This window comes from Peromyscus leucopus, chromosome 12, assembly GCF_004664715.2.
Source record: "Peromyscus leucopus breed LL Stock chromosome 12, UCI_PerLeu_2.1, whole genome shotgun sequence".
Taxonomy (NCBI): domain Eukaryota; kingdom Metazoa; phylum Chordata; class Mammalia; order Rodentia; family Cricetidae; genus Peromyscus; species Peromyscus leucopus.
The window spans coordinates 21,926,481-21,940,514 of NC_051073.1; the positions used below are offsets into that span (position 1 = coordinate 21,926,481).

The 14,034-nt window shown below is 41.3% G+C and overlaps 1 protein-coding gene across 2 annotated transcripts in view; it reads left to right on the forward strand.

The window, feature by feature from the left end:
- The window catches only part of Nrip1 (nuclear receptor interacting protein 1), an 89,086-nt gene that overhangs the window by 44,061 nt on the left and 30,991 nt on the right, over nt 1-14,034 (forward strand). For both annotated transcript variants that reach the window (XM_028874779.2, XM_028874778.2), the window contains exon 3: nt 176-294. The gene's annotated coding sequence lies outside the window, so the exon portion shown is untranslated. The remainder of the gene's footprint in view (nt 1-175; nt 295-14,034) is intronic.

Sequence of the window (14,034 nt, forward strand, 5' to 3'; positions counted from 1 at the left end):
CGTTCCTTTAATAAGCTGATATTCATAAAAAATTTATATTTACCTGTCAAATGACTCCTTCTGCGTTAAATTTGAACAAAGAAAGATTCTGAGATTAAAGTATTGAATGTCACAAAATAATATTCCTAAATCCGGTCTGGAGAAGTTGCCAAACTGTCCTTTTCCTCTTGGTAAGGTACGCAGTTGACTGAGGAGGCCGGGAGAATCTGAAGACTCCGATGACATCAGAGGTACTTTTCAGCAAGCTTCTCAGCTTCCTTTCCCACATAGCAGAGGCTCAGCCGGAGACAGACGGTGAGAATCCTTTCCCTCCATTCTTTGGCTTCCTCGTTGTGGCTTTAATGTGTTTGGACAGTTCTTTTGCAGTTGTGAATGAGCTTGCAGTTACCAGACATGTATTCTGTGTTTTGTCTGTATCACTTATTTCTTTCGGCAGTATACTTAAGAAAACACGTAAGAGCCAATCTCAGGAATGTACAGTAAAGAATCAAAGGTTAAGTGCATAAGAAAAACCAAAAACCAAAAATTGTTGTGACTAGAAACGGGTAGATTACTTCTGTGCAGACGGACTGAAAAGTGAAAATAGTGCTTGTGTTGATGATATTTAATTTCTTATCCAAACCCATAGAAAATGTAAAGGTATTAACAGAAGTAGCGATCCTATTTTATACAAAAATATAATTATTGTTTGGAAACAAAAATAGAAATATTTAATTATTGTGGGCATGTCATAGTGTAGGTCAGTCATTACTTTCGGAGCTGTATAAAATGGTTGCCTCCTATAAGGCATTTTTGAGAAATGATAAAATATTTGGTTTGAGTTAACAAAAGTGATGGGTGAGCAGGAAACTCCAGTTGAAATAACAGTACTATTTTTCTGATGTAAGTGCAGCCTTGGACCTTAAGTGATTTATTCGTGGGCTCCAGCAGTCTGTGGAAGCTAGGAAAAAGCAAAGGGATTCATTGTTGTGTCTGTAAGTTTTCAGGAAGAGTTTGCTTTCTGCTAGAGAACTGAATCTCTGGTCAGAAAAAGTAGCAGCTTCCCCCAGATTCACCGTGTTTTAACTGACATGCTCCTGGGAAACAGGAGTGGTCATTTTGAGCCAACTGCTGTTCAGAAAACCTAGCCGTGAGGGTAGCTTAATTGTCTCCTTAATGTTTATATTTTCTTGTCATTTTATAAAGAAAATCCTTAAAATGTTCTGTTTCAAAAACTGCATGAATTTAGCAGTATTTGGTCACTTGTTATTTTTCACATTTTTATACATTCTGTTCCTCTAAGTTACAACTATATGAACTGTTTCTATTTATTAACAACGCTTATTTCATTCATGAACATTCTGTGTTCCCACGCTGAAATCTATTTACACGGTGAAAACGTGGAACTCCTTTCTCAACTTTTAAGTTGATTCCGATGAATTCCAGAAGGTGGACCCCGCCCAGGTGTGATGAGTTTGCCGGTGTTTGCCAACACCCTTGGTTTACGGAGTTACCAGAAGTTGCTGTCACTTCGAGTTGAACAGGACCTTGACGATGAGCAGATAAACCTATAGGCCATATGAAGTCCTTAGAAAATCAGCATATTTATCTGCTCTGGTGGCCCTGTAATCCGGCACTGGAGGCCGAGACAAGGCAGTGCTGAGTTCCAGGCCAGACTGGGCTACCTGGTAGTGGTGTGAGACAGCCTATCTCAAGAGAAGTGGGTGAGGGCAAACTATCAGTGTAGAGTTTCCTTCTCAGTAAAATAAGATCATTGAGAACAGTGAACAACTTTGAAAATACAAAAATACATCACTGGTAGTGATTTCTTTGTTTATTTACTCTTGATCTTTTATAGACACTTAACATGGGTCACGATTTTTAAGGTGAATATGCCTGGTTCTTATTTTCTAAAATGTGTTTATCAGGATTGGAGATGTAGCTTGGTTGATAAAATACAAGCACAAAGCCCTGGGTTCTGACCTAACACCGCATGAAAACAGGGCCACAAGACCCAGACCTGTAACACCAGCACATAGGAGGCAGAGGCAGGAGACTGGGTACAAAATCACCCTTGGTTACACAGTCTGAGATACTATGTATGTATGTATATATATATAGTGTATTACACACACACACACACACACATTGGAACACTTGTTCGTCAGAGCCATGGTCAAGTAAGCTTTGTTATGGCAGAGTCATGATTTCTAATGTCATTAGCTGGCTTTCAATAAGTGGACAGTGTCACCCTCAGCAAGATCTGGTAGGCCAGTGTTTGACAAGTTAAAGATATTTATGGTTTTTTTAATTCAGAGTTTATCATATAACCACACTAAAACCAGCTATACTTTTAAGGGCAGTAATGTCTTTTTTAATGAAGAAGAGGATTGAAGTAACGATTAGTTTATTAATTATTGAGAACTATATAAAGCATGGAGTGTGTATGGAGCTTTTAATGTCCTATGCTAGTTTATCTGTATTTGTTAGCTCAGCTCTTTCAAGAAACAGAGTCATCTTATGTAGTAACTAACAAAAGAAATTTACCCTTAATAGGGGAATTTTATAGGACTCTATACACTGAGCACTACTCACTTTCTTTGTCCACTATTCATTAGCTTATTTTTATATTAAAAAAAAAACCCACTTAAACAAAAAGTGAGTATCTTGAGTAGAATTGATAATGCTAACTGACGGACTGTGAGTCAACTTGACTTGAATATCTGAACATAATAATTTTTCCAGAGAAGGAAATGCTTTCTGTGATAGACTTTTTCACTAAGAAAATTTGTCTACTCTGTAATCTTGGTAGTCTGATTAAATTGTGGGTGACTTTCAGCCGGTGTTTTGAGTATTCAACTTTTATGTCAGAGAGAGAGATTTGTTTAATGACAGAAAAATGGCCGGAGATTGAGTTGGTTCTGATAGATTGGGATGCCAGGCTGTTTGGGTCAGCAGAAAAAAATACATGGAAATGTCTTTCTAAAACACGTCCGGGGCTAGTTATACCTCAGTACGGAAGGATGTAGTCTGGGACACCTGACTGTGACCTCCCAGACTCACACGGTAGAAGGAGAGAACTGACTCCTGCAAGTCGTTCCCTAACGCACACAACAGTGGCATGTGTGTGCTCACACATAGACTAGATAAATGGAAAGAAAGATTTTTTTAAAAAGCCAACACTCCTGAAAGAGTTGTACTCCTTCAGATCCAGAGAGCCCCAGTGGAGGCCTGACCTCAGGTATTAATACAGAATTCCCTAGGTCCTGTGCACACCTGTGATGAAGTCTAATTTAAAGCGAGCTGGCATAAGAGATTAACAATAATAGCTAATGATAAGAAAGAATAATCTAGAAATATGGTATAAGAAACCTTTTGTGGAGAAGCCTTTGTCTTGACGCGCCTTACCCTGTGCTAACTGTGGTAGGCCAAGGGTCCCCAAACTGGAAAGCAAACCCTTGGCTGTGTAGCGCTAATAATGCATCGCCTTTTGCTTAGCACATAACCCTATGGAGGGCATTTCAACTTCTACACAAGGCCGCAGGAATGTGGTCCAGGCAAAACCCAGATCAGTCAATTTAATTGGAATTAATTGCCATAAGTCAAGTTGGCTGCCACCAACCGGGTTGGCTGCCCCCACTGGAGCTTCGCTGGCTATGGGCAACCCTGGTAAGAGGATCTAGATGCTTGGCTCCAGTGAGGTGTTGTTCATTTCCAGCATTGCTCCCATCTCCTTCTAATTCCCTTCCTCACAGCCAGCCATCTTACTGCAGAGGCGTCTTAACCTTTCCTCTTTCCCGAGGTCCTCGCCCCAATGTCTTAACCACCAAGTTTCCCCCCAACTCCAATTTATTTGTGTTGTGTTTTCTAGACAGTTAATACTTGAGCCATTCTCCCAGCTTAACGATCCTAGAAAAATAACAAGGCTTCCTTAATTACTCCTGACTTACCACTACAATGGGAAAAGCATAATTAACATTTCTTCTAAATTTGATGTCTGTAAAGAATGGCCTCTCCTTGACTCTTCTGAATAATTAAACTAACGTCATTGGGGAGGAAAATCCCTACTGTACTAAACTTCCTGATGGGCCTGGAATTTCTGCTGTTCTGTGATGGGTTCAAATGACGTAAGTAAAACAATGATGCGGAACCAGCTGTGAAGCCCACACTGTCTTGCACAGACCCTGGTCTTTTTCATTTGGCTGGCTAATTGGATCTTCTTGACTACCTCACTCTTGACCATCCAAACTTGGCATGTTTCTAACAGCAGGGTTTTTTGATTTTGGTAGCACGGTTTCCACTTCTGGTATCAGACTCAACTCTCATTTTTCAAGTCCTGTTGGTCCCTTTGCGCTTCCACACAGAAAGCTCCTTCATGGAGTGGCCTGAGCAACACTTGGTGAGAAGTCTTGCCTCCTACGTTGCCACTGACTCCACACTCCCCTTGCCATACATACCGAGTTGGCCTCCAGGCTGATGCTTTTCAGTGTGTGCACAGTCAAAGCCCAGTTTCCCTTATGCTTGCAGGCCATTTTAGTGCTACGGGAGCACACACTCTGGTTTTCAAAGGCTTCTCATGTGTCAGAGGAAATTAAGCAAAAGGCTGTTTGTCCAAATCTTTCACCAGGCCCAAGGATATCATATTAGTGTGCAGGTTCCTAATTACTAGCAAGTTCTGGTCTTTGAGGAGGTAACAATGTTTCTTGAGTGTGCTGGGTTATGTGTACCCATTTCTTCCTTTCTTGATCTCAGGACCCTTCCACTCCCTAAAGCGTTCCAGTTGCCAGAGCCCTTGTTTGTCCCCAAAGCCAGCTCACATGCCACCTCTGTAGAAACACCTCTTAGAAACACTTCCTTCTCTTTCTCCATCTCTTCGCGCCATGAATTTATCTTCAGAGCTTTCTCCATTTTCTCCATGTTCTGTTGAACTGTTGTCCCAGTATGTTGTTGACTGAAAAGCTCGTGAAGCTTGTGCGGACAGGGTTGTCATGGGTTATTCTTGCCGCCCCAGTTCTTACCACACGGCAGCTTCTTTATCAGCTGTGTAGTAATACAGTCTTAATGGTATGGTAAATTCGCAATGATGCTGACGGTGAAGAATTCGCAATGGTGCTGACGGTGAAGATGGGAAACGTCCCTCATCTTCTACTCATTTAAAGCAAGTATTCTTTTCTTTCAACTAAGTCTTGGGGACATTTCAACAGAGAGAATACCCCCCCTTCTTTCTCTTCTTTTTTCTTTTGTCTTCTGTAGTACCAGGAATCGAACCTACCTAAGGATTCGTGCATTTTAGGCAAGGGCTCTCCCACCGAGCCACACCCCGATCTGAGGGCATCCTTTATCTGTCCTAGTTACAGGCAACTAGAAAACAAATATTCTGTGTGAAGGCAGTGAAAGTACCACTTCTTGGCATTTGTCCCCGTATATCATCAGTGTTTCTCGGACTTCTCAAGGCTACTTTATATTCTTAATCCGTTGAGGACCCAGGTAAGTTTTTGTCTAGGTCAGCCATAACCCCTGTTAGTTACCATATGAGAAATTTGAACTGAGAGAAATTTTGACGTGCAAAAATCCTCCAAGATGCATTTCATTTGTCATTAAAATGATGGCACGTGACTTCTGAATGGCACCATGTACACACATGGCGCACCAGAACGATGCGCCAAAGCACATAGCATTTTAGTACCATGAAGGTAGTCCTGACTCTTGTGCGTTCTGAATAAGGACTCTTGAGCTTCGCTGGCCCATATTCTGAGACCACTGTTATGTAAATTCACTTTCTGAATTTCTAGCAGAGTGTTCTATCCATCTTTCCTAATGTAACCTAACTTCTGTGTTTTAGAGTTGTTAGTTTTTTCCTTAACTTCAACAGAGTTCATCATGTTACCCACTCTTCTATTAATGTCTAGACATAGAATGTGCTGGAACCTAGTACCAGTGTCAGCTGGGCAGTCGTAAGACAGAGATGCTTACTCAAGGAGAAGTCATTTTATTTGTGGATACTCATAAGGTCATTCCTAGTCATGCACTGTCAGTAACCCTGGCTTTCAAGAGCTATCCCTTTTTATGACTTCTGAAACTCCACGTCCTTCTCCAGTGGAAGTTGGGTCATTAATAAAGTCTTACGATGAAGTCGGCATCTTCCTTTAGGACGGTGGTAGGCTCGCCTTCAAGTCTTCCATTCTCCTCTCCTCTGTGTGTCCTTCCCTTTCTCTGGCCTCAGCCTGACCCCTGATGCTGGCTCTTCTTTTGCTCTCTGGCAGATACTCCTTTGGCCCCAGTGACTCCTGGTTGGTTTTTTTTTTTTTTTCTTCTCACTCCTTGCTCTCTTACCTTGGCTGATACTCTGTTAAATTCTTTCTGAGGTCTTAGCAGGACAATCAGTCTCTAGAGTATTTAACGACTCTTCCAGTCCCTGAGTACTGGGTCTTCCCGAGAGTTCTGGGAATGCAGCCTCGTGTACCTTGCCGCTGGATGGTAATCCCAAAATGGCTACTCATCAGACACTGGATTTCCTAACAGCTCATAGTCTCCTATTGTACAGTGATGTCATCATGATGGGAGCAGGAATCTGGGGACTTAGGATGATCACCAGTGATAATCTCAAGGCACAGCATGAAGCCCACAGAATATTGGAAGTCTTTTAGTCTTTTAATCTTTTCTTCTAAACATAGTAGGCCCTCAGTAAATGTTTACCAAGGAAGTTTTTTTTTCCTCATTACTGTTGAAAAAAAAAAAACCTTAGCCCTAGAAAATGTTTAATCAATTAAACCAGATCTCTACTCCATGTGCTCACTCATAGCCAGAGGAATATGCCTTTAAGCTGGGCACAGTGGCGCATTCCTATAATCACGGTACTTCAGAGGCTTCAGCAGGTAGAATGATGAGTTCAAGGCCAGCCCAGACTGTGTAGGATGTAAGACCTTTTCTCAGATAAACAAAACAAAAAGAAAGGAAAACAGAAATATGCCTTCACATTGTTATAAAATGGTATACACTGCTTTTATAATAAGCAAAACCTTTACCTAGTAATAAAGGTTGTGTTTGAATTACACACTATTTGTAATTTAAATTCTTTTTTTTTCTTCCGAGACAGGGCTTCTCTGTGTAGCTTTGCACCTTTCCTGGAACTCACTCTGTAGCCCAGACTGGCCTCGAACTCACAGAGATCCACCTGGCTCTGCCTTCCGAGTGCTGGGATTAAAGGCGTGCACCACCACCGCCCGGCTCATAATTTAAATTCTTACTTCTACCAAAGTGTTGGTTTTTCTTGAAATTTCATACAGATCATATCAACACAATATTTCATACACCTTTGCTAGAAATCTAGTAATTATTTTGCTTTCATCCTCTCCTGTTAAATAATATCTACTTTGTAGCTCTGTCTGTGACACAGATTGCTTCCTAAATATTCAGTGCTGGTTGCATTATTTTCCCAGATGTGTGTAGCTTGGCTGCCCACACCTTCATTTGACTGTGATTTTTTTCTCTGCACCAACTGGTCGACCGCAGCTTCTCTCTAAGCCATCCACAACCCCACAGTTTCTTTAGTTTGTTTGCTTTCTTTTTAAAACATCATTTCATCATATCATTTCCTATAAACCTTCCATTCCCACCAGATAAAGGCTTGAGCTCCTTGGCATGGCCTTGACGCCGAAGTCCTTGGTCCTGGTGGCATTGTTAGCTTAATCTGCAGTCACAATAGACAGTCACCCCTTCCTGTTTAACAGCAGCCCTGCCCTGCCTTCAGGTCCGTCTCTGTGGCCTAGAAGAGTTGCCATTCTCTGGGGGGGGGGGGTGTCCGCTCTTACTCCTGTCCTTCCTGTCCTCAGCCACCATTCCCCACCATCTGCATACACCCCGAGAACTAAAGCCGAGCCTACCCCTACTCTGTGTGTTCAGTGCCCCGTTACATGCTTCCATCCTATGGCTTAGGAACATATGCTCCCTGGCTTTTTGCACGGAGAACCACGAAAGGATTTGCATGTGCAATGCACAGTCCTGGTACTACTCACTAGGTGCTACAGCCCTCACACTCTATGTTTCGCAACCACATACCTGAATTCAAGTGAATGAAAATGTAGTTGAGATTCCAGCAGAATCTCGAACTTATTTATTCTGTTTTTTTTTTTTTTTTAAAAGGGAATCATTTACAACCTCTTGGGCCCTCATAAATACCAAGCCTTATACTAACTACTCTTTTTTTTTGTGAATTGTGGGGATGGAGTGTGCACATGCCATAGGGTACATGTGCAGGTCGGAGGACAACTCCGTTCTCTCTCATTCTCTTTACTTAGGTTCCAGGAACCAGACTCAAGGAGCCTTTACCAGGAATCAACAAGCGCCTTTAGCTGCTTCGCCATCTCCCTGTCTAGCGACAGCAGTGCCCAGTTTATTCCACTCCATTGCATTCTGATTTCTAGGACTGTTTTTTTTTTTTTTTATCCTCTTTTTGTTTTAGTTTTTGAATAATGATTTTACAACTTGCCTGCTATAGCTGTTAAATTAAAACACGAAGGCATTGCCTAGGAAAGACCCACCTCTTTTAGTCTGTCTTCTGTTGCTCCAACAGGAATACCCAAGGCTGACGAATGGAGGAGGAATGAGTGTGTCCCAGGGTGCTATAGACTGGTCGAGCGTTCTCAGAGCATTACGCTGACTTTTGCTTGGCATCTGGTGAAGGTTTCTTGGTACATCCTAAGATAGCAGAGGACATCTCATGGGGCGAGAAAAGCCTTCCTTGATGGGGCCTGGCCTTCATGCCATCATTTAATCCTCATTCCTTCAGCAGAGAAGGCTCCATCTGCTTAGTACCTTTAGTGGATGAAATTGAGGGTGCGGTTTCTAACACACTGGGGGAGGCGCACTCTAGCCAGGGCAAGCCTGGACTGCCGTTATCTTCTCTCTGGGCCTGTGCATGGAGATTCTGAGAACAGTGACAAAAATGGCGGGTTTACCTCTCACAACACACAGGACTGGGCTTTCCCGTGTTATTCTCATGGCCACTCTCAGTGTGCTGATGGTCCTTCCCAGCATATCTGTCCCTGATTACATGATACCATATTTAATTGTCATTTTAGCAAGATATTTGCAATGGCATAAAGTCCGTGGTTTAACCAGCCCAAAGCTTATTTTTCAAAGCCCGAAACTGCTGGATTAATGTCAATGGGATGATTTCCATAGACTTAGCTTGTCATTGTGCTACAAATCTGAAAGATGTAACTGTAGTTTTAAGGTTTAGCTCTATGGTACTAACGTATGTCTCCTCAACAAAAATATCCAACTTGAATTCATTGTAAGCAAAATGGAAGGACTGTTTACCTTAGAGGACTAATAGTTGCCCCATCCTTTTTCTGATTTCTTGCTTACATAATTTGTTATGAAAGAATGCTCCTAGGTGAGCCCTCTCTCCAGAATGCCTGTGCCTCCTTCTGTTCTGCTCTGGAAGGGTTAAGAAGAGACAACATCCTGTCAAAGACCTTGTTTTTAATTTTGCTTCTCACACTGGCACTGATCCTGCTAAGAGCAGCCCAGATTAGTTCGGGAAACCTTTGAAGAGATTTAAGATGTCCTTCAGCCAGTTTGAAGGTTTTTGTCTTGCAAATCCAGTACAAGGGCGCCTGCAGGCATCTCGACCCTTGCTGGGTTGCTGATGCGGCTCAAGGTCACACTAACCCGCCCTGTGACATTCAACAACAACAGAAAAAAAATTATGCAGTGAAACTGCCTCAGCATTCAGCCAACCAAAAACTTCCTTAGTGAGGAACTGGGAAAGAAGTCTGTTCCCTCCCCTCTTCCCTCTTTTCTTTTTTGGGGGGCTTTATGAATTTTTGCTGTAGGAAATAATCCCGGATTTCTGGTGTGTGTGATGACAAGGTCATTTCTTAATTAGAACACATGTAAAGAACAAAGCTAAATGGCTTCAAAACAGCTTTGTAGTTGATGGAGAGGATTTAAATTATTTAAAGAGATAGTCACCCATGTATGATGGAAACTGAATTCTAAAGGCATTAACTCCTTCCTCCCTGACTACTTGCTCTTTCTTTTTTTGCATGCTTCATGTCTGACATTTCAGGGTTACATTCTAAAATAAAGTAAGTTTGCATTAATGTCTAGTTTTTTGGCTTTTTTTTTTTTTTTTTGAGGCAAAACATCATTTGTCAATCTAATCCCGAGATAAACTTTGAATTGAGTTTTCTCTCCATGGCACTTATGTCCTGGAAATGTTCTCAGCTGACCTGGGGAAGAACTAGGGAATCCTGATGCACTCTTTTCCCTGGCAGCTGTCCTGGAGGGAGGGAAGTAAAGGTCACCTTCCTTTCTCCTCCTGACATTACCCAGTTCCGGTTTAGGTGGCTTGCTAAGCATTTTAGCCTCTGTTTCTTTAAAATCACCAGTCCATATCATTCAGGTTTTTCAAGTTTCAAAGAACTGAAGTGCATTTGAAATAGGCTTCACAAAATTTGTTCCTGAGCGCAGTTGACATATTAAGGCTATTGCCACCATGTCCATTAATACTCAGCAGCCTTGTTGGATTACCTTTCCACTAGGCATTGGTACTCTGCCTGGCTCCCTTTCTGTTGTGGGCTAGTGCAAACTAACCAGTATCCAGTGGGGTAGAGGCCAGAAAAGTTGGTTTCTTCTACTTAAGATTTCATGCATAACTGGTATAGTATTGAGACCCAATAATGAAAGAGAATAATGTTACTGTTGTTATCTTTATAGGTTATGTGTGTATATATATACATACACACACACATATATGTATGTGTGTTATAGGTTATGTGTATATATACATATATATGTATATGTATATATATTTTTAAAATAGTTATTTTCTCTTGTGAAAATTACATTTGGGTAGAGAAATTTTATTTCAATTTTATGACATTAGCTGAACAGTTTCCTTGGAATTCAGACCCCATTGCTTCCCCCAAATTGATGTTTTTCTGCAAATAGGAAATCTAGTCAACTAGTATAGCGATCAGCTTGACTATTTTAACAGATATTTTTGATTTTGTGGGCCACACTTACAATTTTTAGGTTTGAGTGGATAACATGGTAGCTTGCATAAGGACTACCTGGAATTCACTAGACCTGATATTCCAAAGGATTTCCTTCCTGTCAAGAAACATTTGTTTGAGTCCATGAAAAGAAAAAGGACCCACACATCAAGACACGTGTTTTTAGGTGTGGAGATCTTAAAGGATTTCAGGTTTGCCAAAAGACATATTGGAAGGGAATCTGTGTGCAAGGACGCGGGGTGATTCGGTGAGTCTTGCCCTTGCCTGGAGTCTCCTATGCCCTAAATGTCATCTATGACCCAAGCTCACCTGCTCGTCATTTCTAATTTACTGTCCTAATTCATCGATTTGTTATTGCTAATTGTTCTTCATTTACTTCTGTGTAGTTCCCAGTACCTAAAGGGTTGAAAGGTGGCTCTAATTGGCCCCCGCAGCTGCTCTTTCTTTTGACAGGGGATAATTTTGCAGCCTATGCTTTGTGTGACAGCTGCCTAATTGGGCATTCTCCCCTTGTAGCAAGCCTGCCTCCTCCAGCCTCCCTGCTGACAAATGGTGGTGGATTATAGATGAGGACAAGCTGACCCAGTCGACCTTGCTGAGACAGCGGGGAGGGGCCTCCTGCTACTTGAGGGAAGCTTTAGGTCATTTGGAGGACAAGGTCAGGAGCCAGGTGGAGAAATGACATGATATCACATGACAGTAGCCTGATGACATGGTCAGCATGTCAAGGACAAAGCTATCGGTATTGATTAAGCAATACTGCAATACTTTACTGAATTCCCTAGTATTTCTTAATTGTTGCTACTATTTTTTTTTTTTAAGAAAAGAATGCAGAGCCAGAAAGGAAGAATACAGAATAAGATAAGCAGTGTTTTAACAATGGTAGAGCATTTGTTTATATGGAAATAGACTTGGTTGAGGAAGCTTCCTAATGAAGTTGGTTCAGTTCTATGGAGCTTTCTATTCTGTTCTTAATTACAGCTTAGTTTGCAGCCCTTTGAATATCAGGACTTTTCAAGGTATTCAAACATTAAGGCAGACAAATTAAAATGAGGTAATGTGTGTTGTTATAAAAGTATTTAACAACTTCTGTCATCGCCCTACCCAATGACTGGCATACCTTTTGTGTGGTGAAGAAAAGAAAAATAAGCCAAATGAAAATGCCTAATTAAAAAGAGCCTTAAAACGCTAGATTTTAGAGATCAAATACACTACTGTGCCTCCAAATTATACAGTGTTACAGATACTCTTGAAACCATTTCTGAGAACTGAAAATATTTTTTAAATAGCATAGACTTAGACTTAGGGTAATAGCTTCAAAATAAATGGAATTTTTTTCATTGTTATTATTAAGGCACATGTTCTTTTTGAAGTAGGTTTGAGCTATTCCATTTTAAGTGTGAAAATCAGAAGAATCCATGCTGAACCTATTAACCCTATCATAATGCTTGTAAGTTGTATCTGTGAGTTATGTAGTGGATAGCACAATTTGTAAGAATGTCTCATTTTTATAAACAGGAAGCATTTTAACAGAACAGATCATGATTCTCTTCAGTGGAAAAACAATTGCTTTGGATGCTGTTAGGTAGAAGCCCTCAGCTGAACAGTGGGAAATTTTATCCCCCTGAGATTAAAAACTGAGGAATGATCAAATATGATGAATTATTTCACAGAAGTAGACACATCTGTGTTTTCATGGCGTGCGTGTGTGCGTGCGTGCATGTGTGTGTGTGTGTGTGTGTGTGTGTGTGTGTGTGTGTGTGGTGATTTTGCTCGCGCTGTGCATGTGTTGAGCTCTTCTCAAACCCTGACTCAGGCTTGGTGGAGGTTTAATCCTGTGCCCTTGTACATGTATACTTGATTAGTAGTTGTGGTTTTCTCAGCAGAAGACATACCGCCCTCCTCCGTGTATTGGTCGGGACCCGGGCATTGGGGAGCCAAGGCAAAGGAGAAAGCAAAGAGCTTTTGCATTAGTATTCTATGAAAGCCTTACTGTCTGCAGAACAAATTGATTGCTCCGGTGTACCTGTGCTTGGCACTACTGCTGTGAAAGAAAGGTAGGGCTGTGATCTGTTTGATTGTATGACATATTGTGACACTCCAGGAATATTTAACATGCGCTCTTTCTGTGGCACGAGCTATAAGTCTAAGGAAAGAAAAAAAAAAGAAAGGAATGAATGAAAGTGTATAGGAGGCGTAGGCTACGGCTTGGGTGACTACTTCAGCCGTGAGTTCATTCGAGTAAGATAATTTTGCTAAAAGGCAGCCACTGGGAACGTAACCTGATTGATAGCGAAACCCTGGCAATTCTTGAGGCACTAATGTGTTTCTTTGCTCGAAATGTGTCAGGCAAAGACAGGATTCACGCTAACTCTGTGAGATTTTAACTACAAAGTGGGAGGGATCATGGAAATTGTTATGCACATAATTAGTTTAGGAAATTATTTTCAGTACATCCTATTCTTAAAGGTCCAGTGGAGAGCAGAGGATCAGTAAGAGATTTTTCATTTTCAATAGAAGAGAAACAGCTGCTATATAGTCTTAAACTACATTAAGAAATGTGTTAGTTTTTTCTTTCGATGGTTCTTCTGTATAGACATTATATTCTTAAATTTCTGTGGTAGGAAAAGAATTATGTGATCTCCTTTCTGAGAGCTTTAAAAACAAACAAATAAAAAAACTGAAAACTGAATTCTTTTCAGATAGGGGCTTGTAGTGGGCAATTTGGGATTGTCTATACGAACTGAATGGACGTTGTGCTATTTTTAAATCCGACTCACATATCTGCAGTTGGAGTGGGAACCCTCGCCATTCTGAGGTGCTAATGAAACCTGGTCACCGCATTTCTGGCTGTGTGTGCGTCTGTCCTGTGAGGGAAGAGAAGTGATCCCTCTTGTCCAAGTCTCTTGCCACATGTGAACTGTGGGTGTCCTTTGCCTCCTTCGCCCATGTCCCAGTCTGCTGTATACAGTCCGAGAGCACTAGATCTCAGAGCAGAACAGCGTCTGTTAGCACAGTGATGAATTAAAGT